Source organism: Corvus moneduloides, chromosome 3 (assembly GCF_009650955.1).
Source record: "Corvus moneduloides isolate bCorMon1 chromosome 3, bCorMon1.pri, whole genome shotgun sequence".
NCBI lineage: Eukaryota > Metazoa > Chordata > Aves > Passeriformes > Corvidae > Corvus > Corvus moneduloides.
In genome coordinates, this window is record NC_045478.1 from 16,281,100 (window position 1) to 16,306,594 (window position 25,495).

General features: G+C 41.0%; 1 long non-coding RNA gene across 1 annotated transcript in view; it reads left to right on the forward strand.

Moving 5' to 3' along the window:
* Positions 1-626: 626 nt before the first annotated feature.
* LOC116441965 overlaps positions 627-25,495 on the forward strand; it is a 401,148-nt gene continuing 376,279 nt past the window's right edge. The window contains exons 1-4 of the long non-coding RNA XR_004239313.1: positions 627-768; positions 15,745-15,832; positions 17,917-18,068; positions 18,776-18,914. This is a non-coding gene — a long non-coding RNA (uncharacterized LOC116441965). The remainder of the gene's footprint in view (positions 769-15,744; positions 15,833-17,916; positions 18,069-18,775; positions 18,915-25,495) is intronic.

The window sequence follows — 25,495 nt, forward strand, 5'->3', positions numbered from 1 at the left end:
GGAGCAAGACAGATCTCTACAAAGTGAAATTTACCTGTTCATTGCAGACCCAGAGCCTGAGAGTAGATTCTGACATATGTGTGAGCCCAGAAGTAAACAAAAGGAGTTTATTAATGTGGGTGGCATGATTGGCATGAAATGGAAATAGTACCTAACATTTATAAAGTATTACTACTCTGATTAAATTAAACAATTTTGATGTAATGGTTCATTCAGACAATATCGTTTTTAAAGGTAAGAAATGAGGCTTATTAAGGCTTAATGACACACACAGGGTCACACCATGAGTTTGAGGGATAAGCGGCTGAATTAGAAGACCTGACTTCCAGTACAATGCTCTACATTAGATGACAATGCACAACAGAAAGAATGAATGGAAATAAAATAAGACAGATGGTGAATGAAAGGAAACATGCATAAGTGTTTGAAATAAATATATGCACTGGGCAAGAACGAAACTGGTAATTGAAACCTTTGCTCACTTTAAAATACAATTAAGTGTATTTGCTTGCAGTGCATTTGGAATAACAGGCTACTGAAAGGGATGATGTGGCCTATGAGAGAAAGCGAAAGCATTTACTGAGGGTGTTGCTAAAAGCTATATTTTTGCCTCCATTTTTAGGAAAGAATAAGGGAACAGATGGCAGAAATTTCCCAAGGGAGAAAAGAGAATTACTAGAGAAGATCAGGATCAGACCTGCACAGGTGATCATGAAATCGAAATGCCTGAAAACTCAATTTCTCAAGGTCGATATAATCCATGCCTAGGTAACCAGCTTCTCTGAATTCTGAGGCAATTGGGACAACATGAGAAAACTGGGAGGTGCTGGAGGACTGGCAAGAGTGTGCAATGTCAGTGATGACCTAGGGAGAATCTAAGTACATCAGAGTCTTGTCAGCTGGGTGGTTTCTATTTAATTTGTGTTTCTGCATCACATTCATTGCTGGAGTATCTGAGCACCTTCAGTAAAAACAGCCATAGTGTCTCTCTCAGCCTCTCCTCCCAGGAGAGCCAAAGTTTCTTGGAGGGGCTTGTTTTAGTAGAATCTTTTTGTTGTTGTTAGTGTATGTATTGTAGTATATTTGTTGCAACAGGATGAATTGAGAGAGGTGTCTTGTGTCTGAACTGGAAAATAGTAGGTTATTGAGGAGACTGCATTCCTCAGTAGCAGTTGCTCCTGGACTAGGCCTGGTTAGACTGGGATTGCTGGAGATTTAACAAAATAAGGACAGGAGTTCCTCTGCCCTTGCATAGCTGTTGACATTGTGTCCAGCTGGTCTGTGCCTGCTTTCTCTCCGCTTTGGTGATAAAGAGTGTTTTCAAACAGGACCATCAGACTCCAGCTGCATAGAGGAATGCAGTTTTGTTCCAGTCCCACTCTAACAACCAGATTTTGTGAGATGTCTTGTTCCTAATGTCAGGGGAGGCTAAATGCCTAAACATCTTTAAAATCTGTGTTGACTTTATTCCAGTTTTGTCCAGTGTACCCCTGTGCTTTTGCATGATTTAGGTAAATACTGTAGTATGAAAAGAGGAAATATCCACATGGAGGAGGCTGGAAAACCTAAGGAGGAGTACAGTGAGAGAGCTTAAGTAGCATGATTTGATTATGCATAGTCAGCATGATTGCCTGAGAAATACTGTGTCTACCAAAGAGAATTTGTTTTGTTTTGACTTCTCTGAGGAAATGGAAAGAATTTTGGTGGATTGATATTGGGATTAAAATTAAATTTACAAATCCTATGGAATAAGTGGATATTATAAGTGTAACACAGGATGACCAAGTTTATCCAGTGCTGAGTAGCAGGTTTCTAGTTTTAGGGAACCTCTTCCAGACCAACATCCAGAGCGTTATGTTCAGAACAGATCCTTTTCCTCTCATTTTAGTGCATGTCTTAGAGACTTGCCAAGGAAGGCATGAACTCAAGGAGTCGCTCAGAAAGTGCTTATTTTCACATCTTGTAGGTAATGACTCTTCCTATTATATCAAATCCTTTTGTCGGGTCACTATTGAACCAATGCCATGCTTGACAATCATCCTGCTGGTTGGACTGCTCTGGAAGAGTTAATGGCCAAAGTAAGGACAATTTTGGGACAACTAAGAAAAAGACAGATGATATTTTGAGCTGGAACTAACAAGTTGCTAGCATTGACCAATGAAGTGTGTTAGAGTCACATAGACACTCCTAGATTTCATACAGCCTCACTTCTGTCTCTTAGAATTAGTGAATTTCTTGAACAAAGAACATTTTTTCTGGCATTAAGCAACCACTTGGAATTTATGTTGTCCTTTACTCTTATGTTCTTACTAAGCCTAACTTGTAAATATTTGGGATATAATAAGCAAGTTACTCTCATTTAAAAGGTACAAGTACTGATGCAAAAAGTCATTTGCCCTGCAAGTATGCCTGCTCTTGCCTGCAATAAATACCTCACTGAAGGAAAGAATAGATGGAGAAGAGGTCACGCATGGCTGATGTTGATAAGTTTGTGCCTGGTACAGTAAAGATATTGTTCAGTATTTATCTTTCTTGTGAAAATATTACTGTTGTAACAGTACCAACATATCTATGTGTGTTAGTTGTCTCTCATTCAAGCACCAGCTCGGCAGGTTTGTTCTACCCCATCACATGTTGTAAGTCATCCACCTGTATTCCGCACAGGTGTCAGCCCTCCCTGCATCACACTGCTGATGCTTCTGGCCTGACCTGTGTGCATTTTGCTAATGTTCCTCACCAGACAGTGCTTCTGGATGAAGCTTTGCCCAAAGGCACTCCTACACTCATGGCTAGGTGGGGGAATTGGGCCCAGCTGTGAGCAATGTGATAGGGAAGGCTCACAAGCCTAGAGTGGCCCTTGCAAGTTTTGCCTTGCACTTGAGAAGCTCCTTCCTGCCACCACATTGCTCACCACGCTTGGTGGTTTAGTGCCACCATTTGCACAGGCCTCCTCCTTCCCAGCAGCACTGGGGTGGTAAATTTGTGCTCACACAGCGTCTCAGTCCAGATCAGAGGTGTAGCTTGCTTGTAGGATGCAGGTGGTGGGAGTGGGAGTGTGCAGCTGCTTGCAGTCGCGCTGGGTGACAGCTAACCAAGGCGGCTTCCTCCTCCCACGCACCGGGCCCAGCGCAGGGCTTTTTTCCTGTTCTCGCCTGCTGTCAAGATGTGCAGCGGGCTCTCGGTCGGAGCGGGTGGGATGAGGTCACGTCCTCTGTACCATGTCAGAATGGCAGTGATGAGCATCTCCCACCTCAGCACATGAGGAGTCAGCTTCCAGAGAGGTTGGTGGCACTGGCAGTTCCTGGTGTGCTGTCATTCTCTGAGGAGGAAGTTCCCATTGTTCAGACTTATTTCTTACACCAAATACTGATCAAAGTTATATGCTAGTCTATACCAGCAGCAAATTTGTCCCTGGGGTTTTTATCCTTCAGTTGTTTAAACCATACTCCTGTGAATGATCAGTGAAGTGAGCCATGAAAAAGAAAATTAATTCTATCTCAGTTCAATGTTCAGTATTTGGTATACTTTAAATCAGCTGTTTATAAAATGGTCAACCTCTTTCCCATCCCATGGCAGGACTTTAGTTTTTTCTTGATTAGATATGGTGTCTGGCTTAATGTGGGCTGAGGCTGGGTGAGTAGACCTGGTTATTGTATTTGCTTGTGTGGTAATTGAGATTGATACACACTGAAATTTGAGCTGGAGCCAAATTAAATTTAATTCTATTGCAGTCCAAGGTGCTTCTTTGTATGCTGGCCAGAACAGTGGGTCATCACTGGGACTCCTCAGAGTACTTGTAATAAAAGTAATAAAGCTACAGTTGGTAATAGTTTAGTGAGGGTGTGTTGTTTGAATTGGGGTTTACAAGAAAAGATCCTTACCACAACACCACATCTCTTGTCTACTCTTTCAAAGATGTCTTAAAGATATTGTTCTTTTTTCTTTCTCTTAAGTCTATGTTCTCTTTATACCTGTATCACTGTGTATGATGAGCATCAAGTATGCAACTCTTTCCAAGCTGAAAACTTCTACTATGGGTAGAATACCAGAAGGGATAATAAATAGAAACAGATTTTTTTTTTTTTTTTTTTTTGGGAAGCAATTTGCATGTTATGCTTCTGGATCCTAAAGAAAAGGAAATGTACTTCATGTTAAAATTGGCTTCATGGCTCCAGTTTTCTCAGCTCTGCACCAACTGCCTCTAATCAAACTGTCCAATTACAGGAAACAATTGTTTTCTTGGTTTCTGTTAAGTGCAGAAATTAATTCACTAAAGGACTTTTTACCAAATGTTGCTTTAACAAAACTATCCTCACAATTTGTTTGAAAATAATGTGCTGATATTTATGTCCAGTTTGTATGTTAGAATTCAAACATATGGTCACCAGGATCCACAGAAGGTCATTTACAAAATTGTAATATTTATCTTAGCTGATTGCAGGGTTTGGAAATCTCTATTGTATTGGGAGAAACTCAGTGGACATTAATAGTTTCACAATTGTTGTGGTAAGCTGAGAATCAGGCCCTGACCTATAATTATCAGTTACATGAAGAGCACTGATAATACAAAAGGGAAATTGGTCTCCCTAGATGTGCTGCCTTAAATGTGAGACAATGACTTCAGGCTGTTTCTGAGCTGCAAATCTCCCAGGTGGAGCCTTGCTGAAGTAGAATAAAATAGAATAAAAACCAGAGTAAGAGGATCCAGCTTTGGTTAATAATGCTTTCCTTGCAAAACTGGATCTCAAACCAAACCATAACCTTAACACACTCAATTAGCCCTTCAGAATTACACGAGATCACATGGAGAAAGTGAATACGCAACATCCACTCTCATTTTAGCAATGATGTTTGCATGTCTTCACCTAACAACTGCTTTTTATCTGCAAAGAAACAGATTGATAAGGAAAATATTAACAATATACTCTTTATACAATTATATACATATAATTTTTAACAATATACAGTTTAGGAGCTTAGTAATTATACTGTAAGTATTTGATCTCCTCACAAACTTTGTATGAAACTAAATAGACTAAATAAGAGTGTAATGATCCTAGTTAGGAGGCCTGTATAAAAAGACATATAATACACTGTAAAATTTCCTTGAGAAGCATAAGGCAGTTATTGGAAACTATTGAATAGAGGAAACATGAGGAGCTACTATTCACTGTCTCATAACAAGAGAAGGTGGGGGTTATTCTATGACATTGACAGTCAATAAACGCAAAACAGATAAATGAGTGACTCATAGGCATTAACCAGTAAGCCTTCAGCATGTGGAATTAATTTCCATAGGAAATCTATATTAAACTGCAGCACAATTGGCAGCATTGCTACAGCCATGTTGAGAGGGTGATGTACTAAAACCTGCTTTTTGTTTCCAAAATGTGTTTAATATGTGTCTGTGTACTCACATATGACTTGCAGCTATGCTCACTGGATCAATAGACTGCTATTTCCTCTGTTAGTTGAATCAATGAGGAGGTATTTGGTATACACCAGAAAAAGCTTTGGAAATTTGATACAATGCCCTACCTAAGAATTTCTTTTTGTCCTTATAGCTGTACTTGTCTATGCTTTTTATTTTCCTCTCCCACATTTTCCAATTTTTTGCCTTTTTAATCAAGATCGAGAAGAGAACAATGCTGGAGATTTTCATGTTGGCTGGCTTGTACTGTTTAGCAACTTTTGTTTGTTGCTGTTTGCTGAAGGAAGGGTTGAGGAATATATCGCTTTATTCCTGTTATTTCCAAGTTTGCTTTAGGTGCACTTGACTGGTTGATCTTGCTGCATTTATGTGGACAGTGGAGTGGTATATAAGATAAGAACAAAAATTTGGTAACTGAAGAAAAAATCTCCATTGCTTTTAAAGGAGAATAAAAGAGAAGAGCAACCTAACACAAAGCAAATGTTGCTTGCAGTGCAGTAAAACCTAGACAAAATCTGAAATGCTCTATAAAAAGGGAGACAGCATGTTTATCAGTTGTTATTCCTATGACATGGGTCATTGTTTTGTTTTATTGTGTAACCTGTAATTTATTACAGTGCCCATCAACACAGTAACATTAATTCTTCATATGATAGATGCATATATATTTTATATGTTAGCCAAACAAGGATGAACAAATACAGCCTTACCTCTCTGGAGCACAGAGAAGCCAAGCTAGTACCCTGACTGACAAGTGCTCAGGTCTAGTGGAAAGTAGGTATGGAGAGATGCAATTCCCAGCACTCTTAACATTGTAGTTTGTGCCTTTATCTGTTTCTGAAAGGTTTTGTCCTAAATCTTGGGCAATGCAGAGAAGAGGATTTGAAGAACACAGGAGGTTCAGGGAATTGGAAAGTGTTGCCTAAAGCTCTTTATATGCCTGAAAATGAATATAGGTATGTATGTTCTGTATGTTCCAGGTATGTAGGACTGTATGGAGTTTTTACAGCCATAAGAAGCTGAAGTGGTGGATATGAAGGTACGGGGGAAAGAGTAAGTTTAGTGGATTGCAATGCAAGGATGAGGGGTATGGGCATAGAAGATATCCTCACATAGGCAGCGGAAATTCTGGGAATTACCAGAAAAAAAGTATACCATGATAATTCCATCATTATAAAACTTTGTCCCTTGTTATAAATTGACTGTTTTTCCTGCTGAAACAGGGAAACGTTCTCCTCCAATTTTCACGTTTCCTTTTATATATTCCACTTGAATTGTCATCCACTGTTGGTGTCTTGCTTGAAACATGGTCATCCTGCCAGGTGTGTGCGTGCACAAGTCTGCATGCACTGAGGGACACTGCCAGCCCAGCCCTGCCCCAGTGACCTGATGATCTCTGTGTGTCTGAGTGCATAGTCAAGATGAGGAAACAAAAAAGAAATGTTATGCTTGAAGAAAGAAGGAAGGATAAAAGCAGAATTTCAAAGCACTGGAGATTCTGCAGGTCCCATAGTGACACTGCCCACCTGGAAACACGTGCTACAAGTCCTGCATTCCGCTGGCCGTTCAGCCCTTCCCTGTGTCAACGTGGGCAGTGGCAATGTGCGAGCTGAGACAGAGAATAGTGAAAGCCTCAGACTGCTGTCAGGACTCCCTGAAGGGGAAGGATCTCTGCACACCAGAAAAAGCTTTTCTCCAGGATTTCTGCTATTTCCAGTTGTTTCAGGTCCTGGTGCATAAACCTTCCAGTGTGCTGCACTGGAAGGATCTGAAGTACACAGGTCTACCTAGGCAAAAGGAATATATGTATTATGATGGTTTCACACCAGCTCACTCTGGGATTGTCCCTGGGCAATAAATTTTTTGTTTGGAAAACACAGGCACACATGAATCACCCAAATACCATCTTTGCTTCCTGCCCTTCACACCCTATCTTACTGCATATTTCCCACATTTGTCACTAACCATGTTCATATTTTGGTGTGGGTCTTGTAACTCATTTAGCCCTATAGAAATAAAAGCTTTTAATTTAAATATGCATATCTAACTTTCCACATAGGAAGAAAATGTTAACAAAAAGACTTTTAATGTATATGTCACATTACTTAGCTCTATAAGAATGTCCATCATTTTGCAAGAACTGGCCCAGAGTCCAGCCAACAGGTGCCCCCAGATGGCTTCAGAAGAAGATGCAAGAAACATGACCTTTGAGGTAGTGCAGAGCACAGGCTGGGTTATCACCATGTTACCAAAGTTTGGCTGTGTGGTTTTAATGGGGTAATGGCCATGCTGTCACTGCCAATTACACCACCTTGGGAGAGGCTGTCAAAGAAACCAGAGAGTCTAATTTGGAACTAAAAGCAAGAACAATTGGCCAGCCATCCCTGTAGCAATTCCTTTGTTGGGCAGAATGATATTTGGGTTTGTGTTTCACTGTATTCGTTAAAAATGTAATGAACAAATTTAGGTTTTTTATTATGGACACTGTGCAAGTAGTTTCTAGAAAGAGACAGAGCCTGCAAGATTATGATAGTGCTCACGTGGATTTTGAGTGGGCAGCTGAAACATTTTAAGTAACCAAAAATAATAGTAGGGGACATATGATAGCTTTTTGTTATGTTTTCTATTTCGTAGGACAGTCTTTAGATAGTTATTCATTACTTTCACAACTCACAAATACATTTTATGACTATCTAACAGCTTGTCTGCATATTGGAACACAACCTTACAAACAGCAGCACACAAGCATTTGTAAAATTAATTTAATTAGTATTCTATCAGCTCTGGAGCTTAGCTACTGTGCATAGGTGTTGCACAGGCAGTATAGTTTAATGGCTCCTGGAGCATTTTAACTCAGGACTCCATAACATACTTTTTCAGTTTCCATGCTTGTGGAAAGAGGGTCACAAAATCTTTCAGGCTGCCCAGCTGTTAAATGGTATGCTTATATTTAGGTAGCTTGGCTAAAATTGGTAGGATGCATTGAAGTATTTGGATGAAAGCTGCTTTACAGTGTAAGCATAAAGCATTATTATTAGAAACATTATTACATTATCAGCAGTGTGACTTACAATGAAAACTCAGGAACTTCTGGATTTAGGAGAGAATTTTTTGTTTTTTTAACATAAGTATTCAAGAAACATAAAACAGAGAAATAAAGACATAGATGTAAAACAAATAACAGTGATGTTAACTTTATTAAAAAGCTTCATTGTGGTATCAGGCAGGAAGTGAAACTGCTTTCAAACTGCAAATATTTCTCAATCATTTCATGCACCAGCAATCTTTGTAATAGGTTTTCTGTTGTTTTTTGCAAAATGTTCAGATGAGCAGATAAAAGTTGAGACACAAGGGGAAAGGCAGTCATTTTTCTTGCATTTCACTAGCCATGTATTTAATTCTGTGATTCAAAGTGACCTTAGAGTCTGTCTCAAAGAGCAGATGTGCATGCTGAAGGTTTGAGCCTTAACTATTTTTATAGGGCCATTCCTTTTTATAAACCAGCAGAGCTGTATGCTGGCAGCCCGCTAACCGGCTTTGGGTGTTGACTCATGCTTGGTGAGACTTCAGTGAGAGGCAGCTGAAGTAGAAACGGCTCCAGCTCCTTTCCCTCCCCACCCTGTGTCTTGCCATGGGCCAGCGGGGTGTGATGTGTGCCTGCACCCTGGCCAGGGAGCTGAGAGCCTGCTGTCCTCCTGTGAGTTCCTGCTGACTTCAGGCTGTAAGCCCTGCTGACTCAAGAGGGGATACTTGTTCTGCTAAAGCCTCCCTGGTATGGAACTTCCAAAAGAGGGACAGAGGCGACAGCTGGCAATGGTGAATGCTTCATCCATCCCAGTTAAATCTGCCAGGGAATGTGCATCATCAGTTTTAGGTTTTGCGCTACTTGGAACTACTTTTCTTCCTCTCAGTATCATGTTATGTTGATCCCAGAGGGTCAAGTACAAAAGTATTGAGAACTTAGAGACACTAAATGCCCTTACTGGGTGAATTAATGGGCCTTGAGAGCACTTGGCAATGGGACTGCTCAAAAAAACTTCAATTAAACTCTTCCTTGACAGAAAAGCAGTTTTTTCATTAAAAACAGAAAGCTAGAAAACTGAAACTTCAGCTAGCATATTCATTTCTGCACCTGGGTTAGATGCAGAAGGTTAGATGCAGACTAAGTGCTAATTAGGTATCTCTTGACTCAGTAATTCTTGCTAAAAGTGCTGTGTGTAGGGCATCTAGAAGAGCAGCAGGTGTTGCGGTAGATTTTACTTGTCTAATCTTGTAGTTTCTAGACACCATGACCCCAGTCTTTGCAGCTTTTCAACAAGCAATGGTTTATTCTTGTACAAAAGTAGAAATAAAAAGGTAGGAAAAGCACATGCAATAAAAAATTTCCAAGGTAATCCCATTTCACAGTGTTCAAAAGTGATCTAATTTGAACACTTATTGTGTTACATTTCAGTCAAATGTTTGTCTAAATTTTGAAAAATTTAAATCTTGGTAAATTGAGAGAAGATTAAGTGTTTTAGAAAATCTTTGCAGACCCATTCTGAGGAAGAAAACACCTTAATTTTGTAAGAAATTACATGTTAACAATGGCTACCAGGTCTAGGTAATGGCCTGGGGTTTAGGAGACCTGGATTCAGTTCTTTCTTCATCGTATGGTTTTCAACATAGTTTTCCAGTGCCTCACTTCCGAATCTGTAAAACAGGGGTGCTGTATTTACCTTGCAGAGGTGTTGCAGAGATCAGTACTTTGAAGAGTGTGATGTTACTGTGTTATAGGACAGTGAAAAGTTTGAAGCCTATACTTTTGCTGTTCCCTGGATTCCTATTCTTAACATTTTTCTTTGCCAAACAGGGAAATCACAAAGCTCTCCAAAATCATAGCAATCTGCTGTTCCTGCTCCATTTGCTTGTTCCAAAGCCTGTAAAGTTTTATTAGAATCTTTGCAGTGACTTCACATACTTTGTGTTGGACTTTCATGACCTCGGGACCCATATGGACCACCGCATTTATTGTTGTGTGCTGAACGTCCTCACATTTCAGAGGCTGATCTCAAGACTGCTGAGAATTTGTCAAAGTCCTTCATTAGATACCATATGCTTGTTTGATACTGACAGATTTCACAAGTGTGACATTAACAGGAAGAAAAGCATTAGTACCTAAAACAGATTGCTCCATTTGCTCAGCTTGCTCCTCCAAACTTTTAGATAGGTAATGATAGTAAAGCCTAATGATACCGTGCTGGAGGGCAAACAGGCCCCTCAGTATCACAGGTGATATAATTCATAAGGACATGCAACTAAAACAGATAAAAGGATGGGATAGAGCCTCTCCAAGCCTTGCAGGAAATTGGTGACTGCAGGGTGGGCTCTGGATGTTCCAGGAGCCTTGATTCATTATTGTTAGTGCACTGTTTGCATAGCGTTTGTGAATGCTGTAGAAAGGTTTATAAACAAGTGTCAGATAACAGAAGTACTTGATGAGCTCTCTAGTCAAACAAACTGCAGTTAGATGGGCACTGATGATGATGAGAAGCTGAATGATTTCTAACATAATTTCAAGGAGATGCAAGGGAATGGTGTGGTTTGCACCTGAATGAGGTCATCTGCTCCAAGTGGTTCAGTTTTAAATCTGTATTTGGTGGAGCAGGCAGGGAGTTTTAAGATCATAAAATCATTCTGATTAGAAGGGACCTTAGAAAGCCTCATGTGAAACCTTTTACTCAAAATGAGGTCAGCTAAAAGATCAGACCAGGTTGCTCCGGGCTTTGTCCAGTCAGGTATTGAAAACCCCCAGGAATGAAGGTTGCATAACCTCTTTGGACATCCTGTTCCCCTGCTTGATTTCAAAGGCTTTTATTGTGAAAAAATATTTTCCTCAGATCCAGTCTGAACCCCACTTGCAATTTGTGCTTGCTGCTCTCCCACTATGTACTGCGGTGAAGAACCTGCCTCCATCTCCTTGTTGGTTATCCTCAAAAGCACTGGGGGCTGCTGTTTTTCTAAAGCCATCTCTTCTTCAAGCTGGACAAGCCCACCTACCTGAGCCCCTGCACTTTGGGCAAGTGCTCCAGTGCTTGTGGACTTCTGCTCTGGTTTATTGATAAGCTGCAGTCATACAGATTTACAGGAAGACACCTAATTCCTTCAAAATCAAAAACTTCCATTGGAAATTTCTGTTTTCCATGTAGAAAACTGTTTCCAGTTCAGATGTGGCCCCAGCAGTCAGCCGATGGGCTGCGGAGCTCCTGGCCTCACCGGCTCTGCAGTGCTGCAGCCACACTTGGGGCAGATTGTCAGCTGGCATTACCAAGGGTCTCACTCTGTTCCAGGACTGCTGAAACATTACTCTGGAGTTTCCAAAGTGAGGTACTGTGTAATTTTAGGGAGGAGAATTTCCAAAAACACAACATTTTCTTCTCTGAATTGACTTCTCTGTCAGTTCCCCTTTTTCCTTCCCCCTCCAAGTAATTTTCTTCAGAACTGACTTTATGTAAGGCACAGGCTGAACCTACAGATGGGTTTTTTGTTTTTTAATTATCCAGAGGATTGTGTGAAATGGGCAGGCGACCCTGTCATTAGTAAGGTGTTTGTTTAACAGAACAAAACTATTTCCCTCTTTACTGTAGACTTCAGATTCTGAACAATTATTAACTTGTTGCCTTCCCTCTTCCTTCCTTCCTTTTCTCTTTATAGTTGGACTTGAGGTTTTGCGTTTCTCTCTTATCTGCTGCTTTCAACATGTTAAAAGTAAATTTTTGTGGGATTGCAGAGGCAGAAAGCAGAGGGGATGTTCTAGAAGGGAGACTGAAGTAACTATAATAAAATTAATTATTGTTTTTTATTAATAATTGCACCATTATGGATATAATCCTAATTTTGCATATGCAGGCAAACTCAGAGTGTCCTAGATAAGCTTGAGAAGGGCTTGTGTTCCTAGTCCTGGTGCACCTTTTCAATTACTTCCTTTTCTCCTCTCAACCTCCCTGCTCTATCACCTGGCCAACATCCGTGTGGACTTGGAGGTGACTGCCTAAGGTGGGCAACAGCATCAAAAAAGCTCTAGATTTCTGCCTGGCATGGTGTTGTATTAAGAAAATGAGGCAAAAGGGCCAGTAAATTTCATTCATCCACAGAAGGTGCCTCACAGCATGAGGCTGAGCTGGTGGACTTCTGAGCCACAGGAGGCTGTAAATGTGAATGCCATGCTGGATTGAAAAGGGCCTAGAAAACGTTATGAACAGTTGTAACATTTGAAGTAATAATACAGGCTTAATTAAATCTCATATATGAGCACATTGGCTAGTCTCTGTAGGGATCAGGAAGGATTTTCCCTTATCCATATACAGCATTTCGTAATTGATCAGGTGCATTATGGGGTTATTGTCTTTCTCTAAATCCGAGGCAGTGATTAAATGTTTCTGCTAGGAGTGGGATGCTGAACATGAGCAGTGGGCCTGGTGTGGCATGGCAGATTTGGTCTTCCTTTAGATTGTTCGTTGTTTTCCCCTGTGATTTGTATTTTGATTCTTGTAATATTTGACATTTTTCTAGCTTCTGAATGAAGGTAATGGCAATGAGAATCTTGGCTTTCACTATGATACTAATTTTTTAGCCTATCAGTACAATAAGGTTGGAAGCACGACCCAAACCTCTGAAGTAGAAGAAACCCCAGGCCATCTTTTACTGCATTGTATAATGCATTGGTTGCTGATAATGTCTTTGCATGTTCCAACTCAGAGCAACTATGTAATACATAAATTTGTCCTATAATGAAAACAATCAGGTGGGAAAATGCTTCTGACCTTTGAAGTGCTCTGGGAGATGGATAAGAAGGTATTTTTTATGCCTGTGTGTTTGTTATTGCTGCAGTAGTTGTGACTACAAAACTATTTCTATACTGACATATTTGTGTAGATGGGAGCCTGGAAAATTTCAGTCTTTTGAGAGGGGTTGAGAGGATCTAAGCCCAAAGCTAGATGTTTACGTGTGCCTCCTGACTCCTGCCTGATATGTGACCTAGCTTCCTGGAGACTGAAGTAGCTGCACAGGTCTCCCACACTCTTGAAGTCCTGATGTGATCATGCAAAGGGCAGAGGCACCCGAAGTGGTGGCACAGGGCAGATGTGAGACATCGGACCTCGGCCAGGATGTGCCTGTTATCCTGGTGGGAAGTGCCGGGGGTAGCAGCTGAGGGCTTATCTACCACTGAGTGCAAAATGCTGATAGCAGGCATGCCACGTGTTTCTGACTGCTGTGTGCAGATGCACAACCTTGTAGAGTTTTGTAATGGGAGAGCATCCACCAGTTGTATCCATCTGCTGGCTGCTCATGGTACCATGGAGTAGGAAAGGTCGATTTACTGGGGCAGGAGAGTGTGGAAGAGGGTCAGAGAAAACTTGATCAGTCTGTTCTATCTTGCCTGATTGAAGGAGGCCCATTAAAAACAATCCAATTCCTATGCTATATTTCTACAGAGAGGCCAAGATTTATTAAAAGACATCTCTCTAAAATCCTTTATAAAGGATTTATAAATCATTAAGATTGTTATTAATTGTCACTGATCATCGTTTACAGTGAAGTAGGAGTGAAATTATATATGGTACTGACAATTTCTTAAACAAGGAGAGGCCATCCCTACCCTGAATTTCTTACAGTTATTGCCCAGCATATGTATTGAGGGATGCAAGGAGTATGAAATTGATGCCCAGTGAGTTTAGTGTGGAAGCTTCTGATAATGTTTTAATAATACTCATGCAAGAATTTAGCTTTCTTCCCAATAAATGATGCTTATGAAAAGTTTAATATGTATTTATTTGGTGTGTTGTGATACTGGCACATGAGCAGAATAATAAGGAGTTATGTATGCTTGAAAGGGTTTTCACCTGCATGTTGACTTTTAATTCTTTTTTAAAATGCTGAACAATAAGGTTTATTCTAATTAAAAGAAGAAGATGGGTTATTCCTCCAGAGTGATTTTGGTTAAAAATTTAATTTGTCTTGTGTTAATTTCCTCTTAACTGTTTGCAAGAAATTGACATGGTGAAACATGGTTCTGTGCAGAAATGAAAAGTAAAGTATGTTTGCAGTATATGAAAAAATTCTTTGCAAAATTTGCAGAAGCTTCTCTGGTGAGCATATGCATCTGTGTATTGGTCAAATTATATGCTTTTAAGTGAAAGTAAGTGAAGAAAAATTACTAATGACACCCAGAGCAAATGCAAAATGGTTTCAGTTTCTTGAACAGGGGCACCAAGATGTGAATCATCATATTTTCACTGTCAGAAAACCTGAGTGGTTTTTCCTCAGGGTAACAAAGGTACATGTCAACTGTCTGAATAAGAAATCTCAGCAAAGGCAACACACATTAGTTTTACTATGAAGTAAACTCCCTCAGGTCAACCCCAGGCAGGGTACAACACTCATCTTGGCAAGTCACCTCATGGTAAAACTTGTAGTGCCTCATTGTCACTTATTTTACCTCGAGGTAGCTGACATGCATGTTGGCTACCCTGAGGTAAAAATGCTGCCTCTTTATCAGCAAGCACCAGCCCTTGGTGTACGTGCAGGCCAACACCGTGCTCCTTGGCTGTCCCCAGGTGTGACAGTCAGCCTGTACCTGCCTATCCCATCTCTTTCTACCTCTCCAGTGCTCTTCACAACTCAGAGGACGTCCAGCATCTCTTGTGAATTAATTTCAATCCACTTCACGAAATCAGTCTCATAAAAAGTTCTCAGGCTGTCAGAGGGACCCTGTTAACTAGTTTCAGAAAACTGTAATATTGAAAATCACCATGTGGTGTGTATTCTACAGCCCTGAATATGGCACTGAGACCTCCCTGCACCATGTTTTTCCCCTGTGGGCTCTCTCTCGGCTCCTCTCCCATCTACTGCTACTTGGAACATTCCTGCTGGCTGGAGGTTTGTCTTCTTGTGCTTGGCGTATCCCCACTTCCATCTCTACCAGAAAATAGGAGCCTCTTTATCTCTCTCTCATCTCTCTCTCATTTACTGAAGGTCCCTTATGTGTTCCTGTGCTAGGAGCTGGGAATATAATTTTCCTTCCCACCAGTCTTATTTCCCAGGCAGAGCAAAAAGAAGTAAATTATTCAGCTGACCACATTTTAGCTGTAATGGTGAGAAGCAGATGGTTAATAGCCATTGTTATTTTTCTTTTCAGTATATAAACCATTGCAGGGGGAAATAAAGGTATTGGTTTTACTGGGGAGAGGCAAGGGATTGCATGCATCCTGCACTTTTCTCTTTGGGTGAGTGGGTTGTCATCAAAATCATATGGTCTGTGCTTTGATTTGTAGAACTTTTCCTGAACATTGGGCTTGCCTGGAGATGACATTGAAAAGTTCCCATATTACAGGCAGACAGCTGAATGCCCTCGAGCTGAAAGTAAGACCTTGCTTGACTTAGAAAATGAATGTCGTTTTTCTGGTGTTGTTATTGAAGGTAGTATTATACTCCTGTGTATCTGAACATGACAGCAGTTACAGCATGGGTAAGTGCTTATAATCAGCTGTGATAGTGTTTATTTTAGAAGCTGAGTGAATCATTAGAAACATGCTTGCTGAATGATTTTATTGGGGAAAATGATTGCCTTGCAGCTATGTAAACTCACAGACAACCAGAAAATTATGTGGTACCAAGTTATCACAACACCTTAGATACATTCTCTGTTGTAGGTATCCCCTCAGATTAGCAGGTTGTATTTGAGAGTGCTGTTTGTCAACTACTCTTTTTAATTTCTGTCCTAATTTTCCTTCCTCTGGTGAGAAATTCTGTTTTCCCATCTCCTCTTCCCTACAACTTAAAATATCTAGTATTCCAGTATACCTCTGTCAACACTCTACATTCCGGCAACTGAGTTATTCTTCAGCGTTGATTATTGTTCTCCTATCAGGAAGCTGTAGCAGCAAAGGGCCACAGTATTCATGTCTGTTTGACTCCCTAGATTTGATTCTAAGCTCTGCGAAACCCACCCAAGGTCAAACTCTCGATTTATTTGAGAATTCAGACTTCTTATCCCAGGTCCTGTGAGTGATCTCTTCATGTGGGTGGCCTGTGTGCTAAAAGGTTGGGCCTTGCATTTTTCTATCCAAGTCACATGTGGGCCTCTGGAATCTCAGAAATTTTCCACTTGACAGAAGAAGGGGACTTCAGAAGCACTGCTATAAGTACTTAGAAAGATAGGCTAAGAAAATGTTTCAGTGTACTGATACCATACTCTCCTCACTTTTGGAAAATGGTGGCATATTTCTTTGAATCTGCAGTTTGGCGTATTTGTGGGTATAGGCTGGTTTTGACCAGGATTTTCTTGTCTGTCTGCAGAAATGGCAGAAGGGCTTAGAAAGCTGCAAGATCCAACTTTAACTTGCATCGGTTACACCAGTATGTTCTGTCTTCATTGAATTTTGAATCGGCCCTGATGTCATGATGAGAGCTTCCTGAGTTCCAGGATGCTGTGAAAAAACACTGTTCTTTAGGAATCAGTATGTTAAAGCTTCAGCAGATGTGCCGAAGGAATATCTTTGGGGTTCCTGGGCTTAAGATGCAAGTCACTGGTTTTGATTAAGTACAGGCTTATTATTAGAGAATGGTCTCAGCAGAGGCAAATTACCATTTACAGGTGAGAGAAGTGGCCCATTTCCTTTGCCTTTAAGGAGAACATTGTCATTTTTTCCCAAGTAGATATGAGTTTACAGTTCTTTCACACAAATGACTTACTGTGAAGTCTTCTGTAAGCAATATGGTGGGTCATTAATGGCCGCAGAGGAGGCAGTAAGTGGTGACAAGTATCTGCAGGTGAAAGCCGAGTAGATAAATATAAGGTACTTTGGAACCTGTTCCCTTATCTAACCTTTTAAGGTTGCCATTAACAGTTTCCTGCTTATCCTTCAGTTGAAATCTCTGCTCACCTTGAAGAAGCCGATTGTTCAGTGGGAAGACTCATTAGGAACTCTATCTTGCTCCATCTCAGCAATTGGGCGTACAGCTCTGAGGTTTTATTCCCACTTCAGGATGGGAAGGCTGCTTTAAGTAACAAAATGTTGCTGAAGTCTATTGTCTTTGGCTGTCAGGAGTTGCTTGCTTTAAAGAGAAAGACTGTGTAGTTCTAATTATTTTTTTTTTCTTTTGGTGTGTATATCCTTTTTTGGGCCCATTTTGAGACTAAAACCAAGAGGTATCTCAGGGGGGTTATGGTTAGCTCACGCTATGCAGAATTACACACAGTAGGAAATCTGGGGATTTCTCGCTCTTGCTTCAGTGACTCTAGCAGCTTGCCCAGCAATCCTAAGTGACATGTTGTAAGGGTCATGGGTTTGGAGCAAAGCCAGCACTAGTATTAGCAAGCAGAATTCCTTATGACTCCACCTTTTTTTTTTGTGTGTTATTGGCCCAACACAAGCAGCAAAAGTAACGTGTCTGAACCTGTTTCCTTGTCTGTTCTGGTAGTTACCCATTTTCTTCTCCCCCAGTTCAGGGAAAGTGGGGAAAAAAGGTTTGCCTTTGCCCAGCAGCACTGCAGGTGTCTGTCCCTCTGAAAGAGTCCCAGCGGTGTGGGCGTGCTGGAAAGAAAAATCCCCAGTGACTTCACCCAGCTTGGCTTGTGGTGGTTACTCACAATGAGGTAATTTTTTTCTAATTTTTTTTCTGCACGTTTAATGCTTCATCTGAGATTTTGCATATAAGTGAAACTGCAGGTCTGGGACTGATTCAGGGAGTTTTCTCTGCAGAGTAATTTTGGTGAGTAAACACAGATAAGAGGAAGCTGGGTTAATCCAATAACTCCTCCTTCAAGGGCAGGTGCAGCATGTGGCTCAAGGTACAGAACAGAGGAAATGCCTTGTTGACACAGGTGATCAGAGCGAAGTGGCCAAAATTGATATAATGATATGAGTTTGCAATGCAAAGCCCTGCTTTCTCAAGGCTGCTATTTGCAGCCCTTCGTAGCACATAGAGGTCTTTCACCTCTGTTTGGTCAGGCATCCTGTTGTGAGTGACTTCCCAGCTCCTCTTCATGATCTCTTGGTAGCTGCATTGCTACAGTGTAGCTTGGACTGTGCTGTGTTAACCTGAGAGGATTATTAAAATAAACTCTGAGTCATATATGAGCCGTATGTGGGATAAGATGGTTATCAAGGTTTATTTTTTCTTATAATTAGGTCTCTTAAATATTGCCTCATTAGATATCTTCAGTGACTGTTGGAAAAGTCCTCAGGGGACTAGTGGTTGTTTGTTTTCAAGGCAAGTTCACATGATAAATACAGAAGCTTGCAACTCTGTTTAGGTTTTTTTATTAATGACAATTAACCAGGCCTTTTTTTTTAATCCTAGGTTCTTGTCCTGATTTCTCTCCAGCCTTTTTCCACTGCTATTACAGCTCTGGTATCCTATAGCAAGTAAGAACATAACATTACAACTGTTCACACGTGGGAGATGGAGGAACTGCATTAAGAGCCAATCAGATAGGAAGGTAAGAGGCTGCTTAGGTTTGTAGGGAGCCACTTCCAAGTTTGGCAAGCCGGGCTGGCGTGCCTTGGCCTAGGCTGAACTCAGCAGTGCTGGGTTTGTAATGGCTCTAAGCAGTTCTTTTCTACCCTGTCCTTAAATGTTTATCACCCAGGGGTTCAGGCATGGCCTGCTTTGTTTCTGTGGTATTCCTCTCCTTTCTCCATGCTTAAGGGGCTGCCTGGGAAATAGCAGCATATGCTTTCCCCTGCTCTGCAGTAGCCTGAGCTTTCATGATGCCTGTCCCTTGCCCTCTGCTCACATGGCTGTCAGCTGGCTCACCTCCATCTCTCAGCTCCTCTATCTGATAAGACCAGTGCTGTTCAGATACATTTTGGGAAGTGTCGGAAAATATCCAAGGAGACGTAGTTGTTTTTTCAGTCATCTTTTCTTCTAATCTCAGTCGGGAAATCTTGATCTTCAAATTCTGCTTCTCCAGCAGTCACCACCATTTTTGCCTCCTCCTGCCTCTCCTCTCACTTCCCTTTCAAAAACAGGAATAACTGGCCTGGTGCTCCCACTTAGAGCTCTTGGTCCAATGGGCATGTGGGACACCACACATAGAAGTAGAACTGCTCTGAGAGAAAAAAAAGGATGTTGCTGGCCCTTTGAGGCAGACCTCTGCCTTTCTCCTTTCCGCTGCTGAATTATCTCTAACTGCCACAGGTTTTAGGTGAGGTGGTTAGATAGAACTAACTGCATAATATGATCTCTCTAATGATAGCTTTTACAGTCAAATGTTGCAAGGTTTTTTCCATTTCTTTCTTCATTATTTTTTTCTTTGTATTCTCCAATTCTTTTTTGTCTGCTAATACTGGGATATCTGAGATATATTTTTAGAAAAACTGGTGAATCTGGAATGCTCACAAATTTTAGTAATAATGCCTTTTATTTTCTGTAATGCTTCAAAGGTGCATACATTATTGGATACTTATCAATATTCTCCTCAATTCAAGAATTTCAGCCAAATAGTCAGGGACAAGGAGGAAATAACATGTGGTAGAAATGATCAGTCTTGTATTGGGAGCAATGAGTTGTGAGCAAAGACTATGAGGCTGGGACTTGTTTCTCTGCACGTTTTGATGGATTGATCTGTGATTAATCTGCAAACAGGAAAAAAAAAGGGGTAATTAACAACAAACATAAAATTTGGAATGCATAATCTGATGAGTCAGAGACATAGATTAACTGTATTTTACATTTAGGGACTATTTGGAAAGGTTAAAGCTAGGAGGAATTCTGGAATAGACTGCATCAGCAAACTGGTACTTTATTTACTCTGGCAAGGTTTTCAGCAGTAGGGAAGGCTATTCCAGGAGGTGTTAGTCTGGGCATGGTCAGCACTGGCTCAGAGTTTGTGTAAGATGCAGATTCAGGAGATTACTGGGGATAGAAGCAGACTTTAGGAGTTGTAAGGCGCCTCAGAACATCAGCCTGGTAGACTATTGGATCTGCTGAGACATTCTGTTCCCCCCTCTGGAAAAGAGGAATTGGCCCATGCTGTGGAATGACTAACAAATTGTCCCTGAGGACTGGCCAGTTAGGTAGGAAAATGTTATTTACCTTAAAAAACCACATTTTTACGCATATTCAGGATGCTAATAATAATCTGCCAGTGGAGCTCTGCCCTTTGCTCATAACTGTGGTCGTCTCTTCTCCACAGTGTGACTGAATGCTAGCATTTGTCATTTCACCCAAACTACTCATACACTAAAACTAACAATCTGGCCATCACATCTCTCCTGGGAGGCTTGGATGTGAATCATGGAAGAGGTGTTGGGCCTGTGCCACAAGTCATGGGAATAGTGGAAGGAAATTATTATATGCTAGATTTGTTTTATAGTAAGCCATATACTGTCCTAGAATTAGACCCCTTCTTTATATTTTCAGGAGCCAAGTCAAGGAATCCTAACTCAGATGAAATTCCTCTTGTAGTTGGAAAGTTTGTCCCAAACATAATTTAAGTTTTTACTTTTCTTCTTGTTTACAGTCTTTTTCTTTCTTACATATTTTCTCTTTGGATTCAGGCTTATTTTTTCACCTGAAAAATCTGCCTTGATTCCTAGAGTGTCTGGTCAGTACTTTTCTTTTTTTACTTATTTCTCTTCTCTTTTATATAGTTAAAAATATTTGGCAGAACATCCTCACTTGAATTCTGGTCCATACATTTTTTTTTTCTCCTGCATAATCTCACAGGTGAGGCGAGGGTTATGAATGTTCTTTCTGGAGATGGCAGATACCTGGGTTAGACCCTGTTTAAGCCTGGGGTTTAGTATATACTGCCCCAGGAGCTGAGGGCATTCAGTACAACAGACACATAAGCCAGCCAAAGGGCCAGTGAACTCAGCTGCAGCAGAACATCCATTTGCTATCTGGTTGTCCACTCTGAGTAACTCAGTGGTGGAAAAAGTGCACTGATAAACTTGGTGCACAGAAGGTAGTAATTTCATAGCATGTCTTAAAAAGCAATCAGACACTTCCACCCCTAAAATATCTAACCTCCCCAAAAAACCCCAAACCCCAACCATAACCCCCAAACACTACAGAAAGGAATGTAAAACTTCCAAAGAGATACTGGGTTCTTTCTGCCAGAATTGTATTGTCTACAATATCTCAGGTCAGGTCTTCTGCAGGAAACTAAAATAGCGCGTGGGAAGAACTCTTAAACCAGCCTCATAGAATTCACATGACATTTCATTATTTTGTAGAACTTGTTTTTAAATATGAAAAATAATTAAAAGGAGAATACAATTAAACTGAAATTAACTAAGGCTAGATAGATTTACCATAGGTAGCGATGATATCTGGAGCTTTACAAAAACCAACCTGTAATGCACATCTAAACGGTATTTTGAGATGTGTACTGAGCTTAAAAGAACTAATATTCCATTTGAAAAGAATAAAAGATACTATTTTGGAACTTATTCTTTTCTGAGGCACAGCTGAAGGGTGAAACCAAGCTTTTCCATACAGCTGTATGAGACAGAATTCATACTCCACCAAATGAGACCTTTATGCTTCCACCTGCGTATTATGGCTCTAATAAACACGTTATCAGCTCATGAAAATGATGGCAAACAGGTGACTGGAGGATTTGATAAGTCAGCAGCAAAGATTAACAGATTTTTCTCAGGGAAAAGGTACGAGGGATTCCTTTATTTAAAACAATTGCAGCATGTGAATTGACTGCACTTAAATCATTACTGGCAATTAGTGTGTGTCAGAAAGGTTGCAGCTGGCTCCAATTACAGGTAGAACTTTAAGAAGCTGAACTTAATTGTATGTGTGATAGTGAGAGGCTGAGCAAATGCATACCTGCATAAATGTGATCCCAGTGCATAAAGGAGGGCAAGATCCTATGAGCTGGGACCTGATTATTGTAGCTAGGCCTAGTTCCTGCCTCCTGGGAAATAGATATTGTAGGGGGAAATTGATGGGAACACAGAAGCTCACCTTGCTGAGCTTCTTTGGGTGGTGGGTAGAGCTTAAGTACTATGTAATACAGGCAATACTTCTTTGTCTTTCTGTGGTAGGTTTGCCCAATTTAAGTCTTGTCAGTCATATCTAGCCTAGGCTGTATAATCGATCCATCCAGCTCAAGGCCAGCAACCTGGTGCTTCAAAGGCCCTGCAGCTGTAGCTGGGGAGTGATTTGCAGACTGCCTGGGTATTTTGATGGGGCACTCCTTCGTGTGCAATTGTCATATGTGAAAATCTCTTTCCTTGTATGATGGCAGTGTGTTGGACTCTGTGGTGTAAAGACTCTTGGATTTACAGCTGTGTGCTTGGAGTGTTTCTGCTGTAGTCATTATCAGGATCTCTCTTAGTTGCGTTCCTGGCTATGGCCATGTGCCTTCACCCTGGTCGTGAACCAAGGTGACTTTTTTGTCATTCCACTTCTCTGTCTGGTTGTGTGAGTGTGTTTCTTGTCAGGTGGCAAAATAGCGGTGTTTTGAATAGAAGACTAGTATGTGTCTGATCATATGTTAGGAATTGGGATTATAGTACGTTGACTGCTTTTCATACCTCCATCGAAGCAATATGACCCACTTTGCCAGAGAAATTTATCTTTAGGCTCTTGAAGTTCCAGTTACACCAGTGATTGGTATCTCCTGATGAGCAATATTGCTTTGCCCAGCTCCTGTGCCCTGTTACAGGAGCTTTCAAGGACAGAAGGTAAGTACTAATATTCCCATTTAGGGATTCAGTACTGCATATAAACCTGATGTGTGTCCTTGTGTCAAGATGATGCCCTCAGGTGGAGCCCAGGCTTACTGCTGGCTTTTGGAGGGGCTTGTGTGCATTTAATGGAAGAAGGGAGAGCATAGAAAGCATTCTATCTTTTTGTCTCTTTCATTCTATCTCTTGTACGTCTGCTGGAGGAGAGAGGCTTAACCTTTGTCATCTGTGTACCACTGAGTCTTAGCTTCTGTTTTCCAATAAAAAGGTGTATCCAGATTACTATGTTTTTGAAAGATTTGGTTGAACAATTTCACAAGGTTGTTACTACTTCATTGGAACTGATTAATGAACTGCAGTGTGACTGTATTCATGTCTCCCTGTTCATTAGCCAGCAAACTGTGTCTGTGCGGGCAGCAGCCGTTCTGCAGTTTGCCTGTAGTTGGGCTGATGCATGGGCACAGGCACCTTATTGGTTCCTTGTATTGCTCATAAACCCATGTTTGATCAGTGGAACAGCTACCACGAAACTCATTAGGGCTGCTATTTTGGGAAAGCAGGGTGATGTTTCACATAACATGCGCTAATGTGCAAAGGCTGCCATGCTTGTAAAACTAAACTGGAACTTTGTTGGAGAAGCATTAAGCATTCCAGCGGTGCACACAGACCAAGTTTCAAGTAATTCCTCCAAAGTCTTCCCTATGACCGCTTTCCTACTTACATCCAAGTTCCACAAATGTTGCTATAATGGTGATAATATGTTTTCAATCCCTAGCTCTTCCTCCAGGATTTTGAGATGAAAATACTAGTCGAGTAGAAACTGGGAGCTGGGGAAAGAGAGTCTGGGATTCCCAAACTCTCCCTATGTTTATGTACTTTTTTTTGTATCAGCATCAACAAAGGTGCTTGCTGTGTAGTCAGCTGAGGTAGTTCTGTGGAGGTAAGGTTAGTTTGGTGTGTGAGGCCTTTGCAAACAGAAACACTGCTGTCTCTGTCCATGTGATTTGTTCAAAAGCAGCACACCCATTTTTGATACAAGTATATCCTGCCTTTACAAGAAATGATTTGTCATAGGTCTGGTAGTTAATGATCTGTTCTGTCACATTTATTACAGTTCACAGGGTGCCCACAGTGCTGTGGGGCCTGTGGATGCAGCTCCTAAGCACCACTGTATTGCAAATTTGTAGTTTTCACAATGGAAGGGCCCATCCAGCATCACTTCAGCTAAGCTGTGTGTTTTTTGTTGCTGTTAAGTTCCTGAGCACAGAACTGCCAACACAGGAGGTGACCTTCTGAAAGAAACTTTGAATATGTTAAAGCAACACATGGTACGTCCCGTTCCTGGCTTTGTCTCATGTCTCAAGACAAAGGCCTGTTGTGTGAGTGAGAGGGATGTCATCATGTTCAGGGCTGTGCAGCTTGGTGGGAGATTTGGAGGTGAGGGTCTTAGCCATTATTGATGCTAAACCTAATATTTTATTCTGTTTAATTGTGAACAGAGAGATGAACTTCAACATGACCAGGCCCAGAGCAGAGCTGTAGAATATGGGAAAAGTAAGGAATAATGCTTGTTGGGACTGTATCCCTTCTCACAGACTCTTTGGAGACCACCAGAGGCTAAGGGCAGGGCTGTCTGAGATATTGCAGGGCCATGTGGCTGTTCTGTTGTCACTTCCCTGTGAGTGCCCTGCTGGCATTGTCTAAGGCCTGTGAGCTGCCTTGAACCTCTTTGGTAGATTGAGTGTTGCCAGCTCCATGTAGTCCCTGAAGCTCTTCACACACACCAGAGACAGCTCCTTTTATTTTTTAAAATGAAAGCAGAGATGATCATCTAGTAAAGTAATTGCTGGGAGGATTTTGCCTACTAAGAAACAAAGTATTTCTGTTCTTAATGCAAATTTAAACAAATGAAATACTGCTCTTAGTGGCAACTCCAATGGACTACGCAAGAAAGTTCATGTCATGAGAGAACCAGGATGCTAATGGGCTGTCCTGGGTCTTGCTGGCCACGTCTTCTCTTTGAGGACTCCAAGAACTGCACAGATGTCTTTTAATTATACTTCCACAGCTGAATACTCTGCTTACTTTGTGGGAAAAACCTCCGTGTTAGGCAGTTCATTGTGAAGAATGGACATTGCAAAGAGATTCCTCTCCCTTAGTGCATTTATTTCATGTAAGAAGGTTCATGGGGAGTAAAGTTTTGGAGAAGTAAATCCAATCTCACAGATAGGACATATTCTTTCATGTGCAGGCCTCTCGTGATTTGTTCTCTCACTGCGCATGTATTAGAATTTAGGAGCTGAACAAGGCACTTAGAGATACAACATTAGAGTATTTAATAAGGAAAGTATGTGTCTTTTTTTAGTGT